We start from the raw sequence: 7,540 nt of genomic DNA on the forward strand, positions 1-7,540 counted from the left end.
AAGGCTGCAGTTATTCACTTAAATCAATTAGTAGGCCCTTTTCGGATTGTATCTGCCATGTAGAAATGCATAATTGATGTGAATTCAATCACAAGTTTGTTTCTAATATATGGAGTTTTTCTAATTTTGAAGAAAGTGTTTTTGGATATTGCTTAATAGCATTAATACTCTTTAAAATAATATAGTTATTATTTAATGTAGAGTTTATGTGAATCTATTCATGCCTGTTGTTCCTGAACATAACATCAGAACATTAAATACCTATTTATTTATATTCATGAAAAAAATATTTCAAATTTAGGTAATTATTTGTTACGATTGTATGTAGAGCTAATATAAAGTGTTTCGCATTAGTGTTAGAAGTTGGATGTTTGAAGTTTTTGCTTTGAAAATTATTTCAAACCTTAAAAACTATGTCTTTAGTATTACAAAGTTTGATTTATCTAAGTGTAATCATATAACAAGTTAGGATATATAATTTAGATCTTTTATGCTTGTTCTCAGCATTAAAAATCAAGTTATGGTTATATGCAAAAAAAAAAAAAAAAAAAAAATTAGAGAATCTTTTCAAACTATGTGTCTAACATTCAGATGTTTGGTTTAAGTCAGTTTATTTGAAAATGAAACTGAAGAAATTTATTGCTTGCTACTATTATTAGTATGCGGTGTAGCTGAAAATCGAGTAAAAACATTTTATGATAAAATTTTTGTATCTGAAACTGCAAGATAATTTTCTTTTTTCCCTTTTTGTAATTTATTATGTAATTTCCTTTATACCATTCTATTAAAACTTGTTATCGAGTTCTTACATTTCCTTATTTTTCAAGTGTTAGAATACTATATGAAATTTTCCTGCAGTATAATTGATTTTTTAGTAAAATAAAAATTAATTTTTGATTTGTGCAATTTTCTTACTTTATGAAATCACAAAACTTGTTTAAGAACTACAAAACTCGTTTAAGAACATCTTATTACAAATAATGTTTAAACATTTAATACTTCTAAAATCTAAATTTATAGGTGATGAAAGCATAAATGAAGAAGTACGTCATACTCAATTAATCACACTACATAAGTAAACATGTATTGCCACTATTTCACCATTTATTTTTTAATTTGCATTTTTAAATTTCTCTAAAATGGGGCATAAATAATATAATCATAGAAATAAAATGACTGCATAATAGGTATATAAATCGGTTGAAATCTGATGTAAGAAAGTGCATTTTATTATATTATGCAACGATGAATTTCAGTCATGAAGTTGGAAGGTTTGTTTAGAAGGAGATTCTGATGTAACCCTAGAGCTTCTGTGGAAGTTTCTATTGTTGGCCGTGAGGCATCCCTCCTTAAGGCAGATATCTGTAAAATACTTTTCCATAATCGAAATAATCCTAATCCCTTATTTCTCAGTGAAAGTATTCCTTCTGTTAGGTAGCTAGCACACATTTTATCATTCTCAATTAAACTAGCAAACCTCTTTAAATGTAATAGCTTTCATTCCCATAGAACATTTTAAAATTTAGGAAAATATTTTTTGTAATCTACATGAGCATTAAAGTTATATATGAATGGAAAATACTCAAATAATTATACCAAAACTAAATAAATATGATTATGGTTATTAGAGGAAAAATTCTGAAATTTGTAGTTTTTTTTTTTTTTTTTTTTAGTTTGTTAAAGATGTCTTCAAATCAATCCAGAATAAAATTATTACTTTCAAGTTAGGTTAACTTCATATAGACTATTTGCCTAAGGGAAGGGATGCTTCCATGGAGGACCTTTCTCAGGGAAACTAGCACCCATAGTATTTATTTTTATGACAGGAATTTCTCTTATTTTGTTCTCAGACGCACTATCATAATATTCGAAAAATGTCTCATCTGCCTAGTAATGGCTCGGAAACTGAACGTGAATGTTTAGACGGAAAGAATTTTAATATTTAACTGTTCAGTGTTCATTGTTCGCAATGAACGCTGTCTAAATAGCAGATCTTTCATTTTCAGCATTTAAAACAGTTATCATATGCGTGAAAAATATTATTTATATATAAAGTGAAAAAGAAACCACTCTCACATTCGAATATTCCGATAATTGATAGAAACAACGCCAAGTGGCGCATAATAGCCAAATGTAGTAGCCCAATGATCATTTGAAAATAAAATACATTTCACGATGTCCGTGAGCATGCGCATAACCGTGGCCTTCGAGATAACATGGCCTGGTTAGCTGCGAGTGACGTCACGAAAGGCGTCCGATCCTTCCGTGACTTTCTTTGCTTCAGAATTGAATGCGAGCGTTTCGTTCGATGTTTAGAGTGTTTTGTTTTTAATAATGCATAATGATTAAATTTCCAGAGACTTGACGGGAAAACGTATATAAAAGGTCGTATATTCATTTGCAGTCAAGATTAATAACTTAATAAATATTATTTTTTAAGAAATATTCACGAAATTTTCTATGCCATGTTTTAGGTTATCTTGTGCATTTTTTTTACACTGTATTGTAATAATTTGTTAGGATACACTCAAAAAAGAAAGTTTTGAAATAAGGAAATAAAAAGGCTGTTATTTATTAACATAAAAATGTCTTTACAGTTGGAGAAGGAGAGGAATGAAAAGATTTAGAAACTAACAAAAGTAAATATAATTTAGCAAATTAAAAGACATAAAAAATTATTTTTCCTTGAAACTATAAATATTTCAGGGCTTCCAAACACTATGCAAATACATTTTTAATTCATTTAAATTACTATCTAATAAAATGAAAAGCAGTTCAAAAGCCACAGAAAAAATTTAAACCTCAAAACTTTGTAAATTAAATAAATTACAATTTTCCTGCAACATTACAGAAAACGAATAATTTTCACATATTTATATGTTATCTATAGCAATAATTATAATAATATTTACGTCATTTAATAATATTTACATTATTACTTATATGTAGATGCATAATAAATAATATATTTGCAAATAAAAGCCATCCATAAAATGTTCCACAAAAGCGTAAAATCAATAAATTTGCCAACGAAAATCTCAAAACAACTATACATAGAACAAACCATCATTTCTGTCTAATTAGCAAATACTGTGCAAGTTGTACTAGTATACTGAAGCAATAATTAATTGCAATTGATAATTTATTTTGAAAATTATGAAGTATTATCAAATAATAAGGAAACAGCAAAAGCATTAATAAATTTAAATGTAAAAGGTACATTATTGAAAATATATTTGAACTGCATCATATTTAGTACACTATTTTTAAAAAATAAAACAATGTCATTTACATACTCATATCCTTTCCATCACGTATTCTTGACTTTTTTAAGTTTTGTTCTTTCTCAAAAATTCATTAAAAATATGCTTCTCCATCTTAGCTCTTTTTTCCTTCTTGCTCATCCTCTGAGGGGTTGGAATTTCAGATAAGTATTTTGGACAACCAGAAAAAATGCATGGGTAAGCATCGTTATTTAATTTAGGATGCCCTCTACACATCTGAATAAAAGTACCTTCGTTTGTTGGTAAATAATCATAGCGAATAATATCATCTTTTCGAAAATAAACACACTACGCTGCGATCACTTGGAATAAAATTTTTCCTTAAAATTCTTTTGATCCATAAATCCCGTTTTACTGTATCTTTTGGAAATTTGAATACTGATACATATTCGTTGGTGCCATCGTAATTGGATTTGCATGCTGGAACGCAACATCTTGCAGGCATGATGAAGACAGCTCTACATAGATGTCGATCGTTATTCTTGTTAACAAATAAGTTAACTAGTAATCTCAATTTAAAAACGAAAATATCCTTAACAACATTACTTAAATTTAGCAATAAAAAAGACACGAATAATAAAACAATACAGCACGCGATCAACGTAATAAGAAGTCTTCGCTTGCAGTGTCCACACAATGCAGGGCGAAGGGTGAAAGTTCAGACGCCTTACGTGACGTCAAATCACGTGACTCTGCAGCTGACCAGGCCATCTAATCTCGAAGGCCACGGCATAACATGCCTTCCGTAAGGAGCCGCTCACAGCCATCCCTGTTTTGAGCCGCTAGTCTTAATTTGGGGATTTATGAGGTCTTGGCGAAATTATGACACCAAGCGCATGCGCAATAGAAAATAACGTTGTCTGTTTATGTTTCAAATTTGTGATGGCCGCGCGTATCTGAAACGAAGTGGGAAATGAATTTCATAAAATTTTATTTGATGGACATTTCTACGAAGTAGTGTCTTCCATGCGTGTCAACATGCAAGGCTAAATAAGAAAGAGGCTAGTTTCAGAAATAGAGAATGTTTAGCTGCTTTGCATGTCAGAATTTAAAAAATTAATAAGTATACAAGATGCCGTGATGAGTATGTAAAAAAGAATCTGTGCACTTTGATTAAAGTTTCATTTCGGCATACACATCGATGTGATGTTGCTGAAGCGTGGAATTGCTTGCGCCCAATTAATTCGGTGAAAGGAGTGTTCATCAACTACTTTCGTGCCGGTAAAAGGTGCTACTTTGGTAGACGGTTGCACGGATTTTGGCGATTTTTTGGCGATTTTTCTTTTGGCGAGTAATACAATTTATAGTAAACCCATTGCTGGATAAGTTATTTATAGTAACCGATACTTTGTTGTCATTTTATTTTTAAAAAAATGCGTTTTATTATGCATAACTTCCGTGCTTTAAATATTATTTATGGCTTCAAAATATTAAAAATCAATTTAATTTGACATTTTTATTTGAAATAAAAATTTTGTTGTTTATAATATTTTATATAATTTTATGTTGTTGATGATGTAATGACGTCACCTTACTTAAAAAGTAATTGCTTTTATTAATATCTATAAATTTAATCTAATGTTTTAAACATTATTTATGGCTGTTAAATATTAAAGTACAATTTAATTTTGCATTTGTTTTAAAAATTATTTTATTATGAATGATTATTTAAATAATTTTAATTCTATGCGTGATGTAATCAGCTCCCTGATTGGTTACTGAATATTTGTGCATTACCGCGCCATTTTAAAATTTTATTATTCATCTCTTCGAATTCCTCAGATTTCAAATGGAATGGATATCTCTGTTTCGAAGATGAATGTTGTTATTGGTAATTACCAAGAATTATAGGTATTGGAATAAAAAAAATTGCCCTTTGAGACCTTTTTTGGCCAACCTGTCTTTCCTAATTAAAGATTTATTTATAAATTGTTAATAGCGTTCAGAGGAAATTTTGGAGGAAACTTCGTTAATTGCTTCTTCAATGAAGTGCGAGATATTTGGATAACAGATGAAGATGGTTCAAAGATCCGATTCAATTATGATTTCGATTTTTTTTGTGGTACTTATCAATAAACAAGAGGTTAAATTACTCAAAAAAATTTAAGTACATATTTTTCTTTTATTTTATAACTGTATACTTCAATTTTTGTTAAAAAAAATTAATACACTATTTTCAAAAATTGCTGAGATAATTATTGTCACATATGTTTTAATGTTAATTATATTTTATATAACGTGTTTTAAAGTATTTGAATTTAATAATATTCTAATTCTTTTAAATGTTGGCAGGATGGTTTTTAATTCGATATTAAATTTCAGTAATATTTTCATCTAATTAAACGTTGGCACAATGTTTTTATAGCGGTGTTTTTATTCTCTTTTTTGCTATATGAAAGTAATAATAGCCTTACTTTAGTATTTTATACTCATAGTAAATGTATTTATTTACACTTGCCTGCTTAAAAAAACGACATTTTCAACAAAAAAATTAATCCATTACTTTTAACGATATTTATTTTTTTTTTAAGTTTCGAATACTTTACTATGCGTAAAAACAGCGTTTTTCAAGATGGCTGACGATTGTAACAATTGCGCCAACGTAAATCGCCAAAAATCCGTGCAACCGTCTACCAAAGTAGGACCCGGTAAAATAACAATTAATAATATAATATTTTTATTTTGCTATACAGAAACGGGATGCCGTGAAACGGGATATTCTGCTATACAACGGGAAACTAACAGTGAATTCGGTGCTATACATCCACCGAATTCACTGTTAGTTTCCCGTTGAACTGCGGTGCTTAACCACCAGGGTACCTGGGCGCCATAGCCCTACCGCTCATCGAATAACATGATAAAAGTTTCGAATTATGAGAAATATAACTGAATGTGCTAAATAATTAAATGAGCAAGGGTTTAAATTCATAATTGCTAATAGTTAAATACATATTTTTTCCTTAAATACCTAATTACTAATCCATACATAATTAACTATTTTTAACAACTATTTCACAGAAGAATACATGTATACACAAGATTCACTGTTAGTAAATACCGTCAAAATGGTGACGACATAGAATTATTGTGCCTAATGAGCAATATGTTTTATTACTTTATGTGATATTCAGTACTTCATATTTCGTACAATGAATTTTACTTAAGATATCGGCATTATTTTAATTGCCCTAGTTAAGAAGGTATGAAGGCATTTTTTGAAACAGCTGAAAGCACATTAGATTGCAATTGCTTAGAATTAATATGCTTAAGAATATTAATTCATCCATTACATTATGGAATAATGAATAAATTTATAATTTCTATATGTATATTGAAATGACAGCTTCAGAATATAAAATTATCCAGACACGGTAGAAGGAAAAATCACTTAACTAATTGATTATTTAATAATAAATTAATTGAATGTTGAAGCAATTAATAACACATAATAACTTTTGATTTAGTTAAATTCTAAATATAATCACAGACGCCACTGATAGTAACAACAAAAAGTTTACAAAATCATTCACCAAGAGTGCACTTGGTTATGTCTGTCATTAGTTTAAACCTTGGACACATTATAGGTGACGATATGAATTTGCCCAGCTCCATCTCATTTTGAAACAATGACCAGGAGATAGAGCCAAAGATCATCTACCCCGCTTCCGTTCCCATTAACTCTTGAGGACTTATTGTTCTATGCTATATACCAGGGCTTAATTTCTAAAATTAGAAGTGCTGGAGCCCTATGGAAGACTGTGACGAAGGAAAGAAAAAATAAATAAATAATTAAAATAGCTAATAATTAGATGATAAATTTAAATTAATTAATTAAATTAAGAAAATGTAAAGATAAAGATAAATTTAATAAATTATTAAATTAATTTTGAATAGTTAAATAGGAAAAAAGTATAAGACCTCGTCTTATGTGAGGCATTGTCCGGAATTACAATTCCACATAGATGCTAAGAAGCAGCTCAGCTAATCTCCGTCTGAGTTTATCCCTGATTATACATAAAATGTACTATTCCAAGGGATGACAAGTATCAGTCTTTTTTTGCAGCACACCAAGGAAAAAAAGATAAAACGATTAAAGCTCCACTAAGGAGAATAGTGAGAATTCTAAAAAGAGTATGAGGGTATGTAAAGCAATTTAACTGAAAAGTGTAGCTTTGAAGATAAAGAGGGAAGAGTTCAAGACTACCTGATCGCGAAGCTCTGTCGATATAATTCTAGCCGTCAAGCAGAAATTTTCC

Source organism: Stegodyphus dumicola, chromosome 11, assembly GCF_044657685.1.
Source record: "Stegodyphus dumicola isolate Sdum_Otavi_A_Nest chromosome 11, ASM4465768v1".
NCBI classification, from domain to species: domain Eukaryota; kingdom Metazoa; phylum Arthropoda; class Arachnida; order Araneae; family Eresidae; genus Stegodyphus; species Stegodyphus dumicola.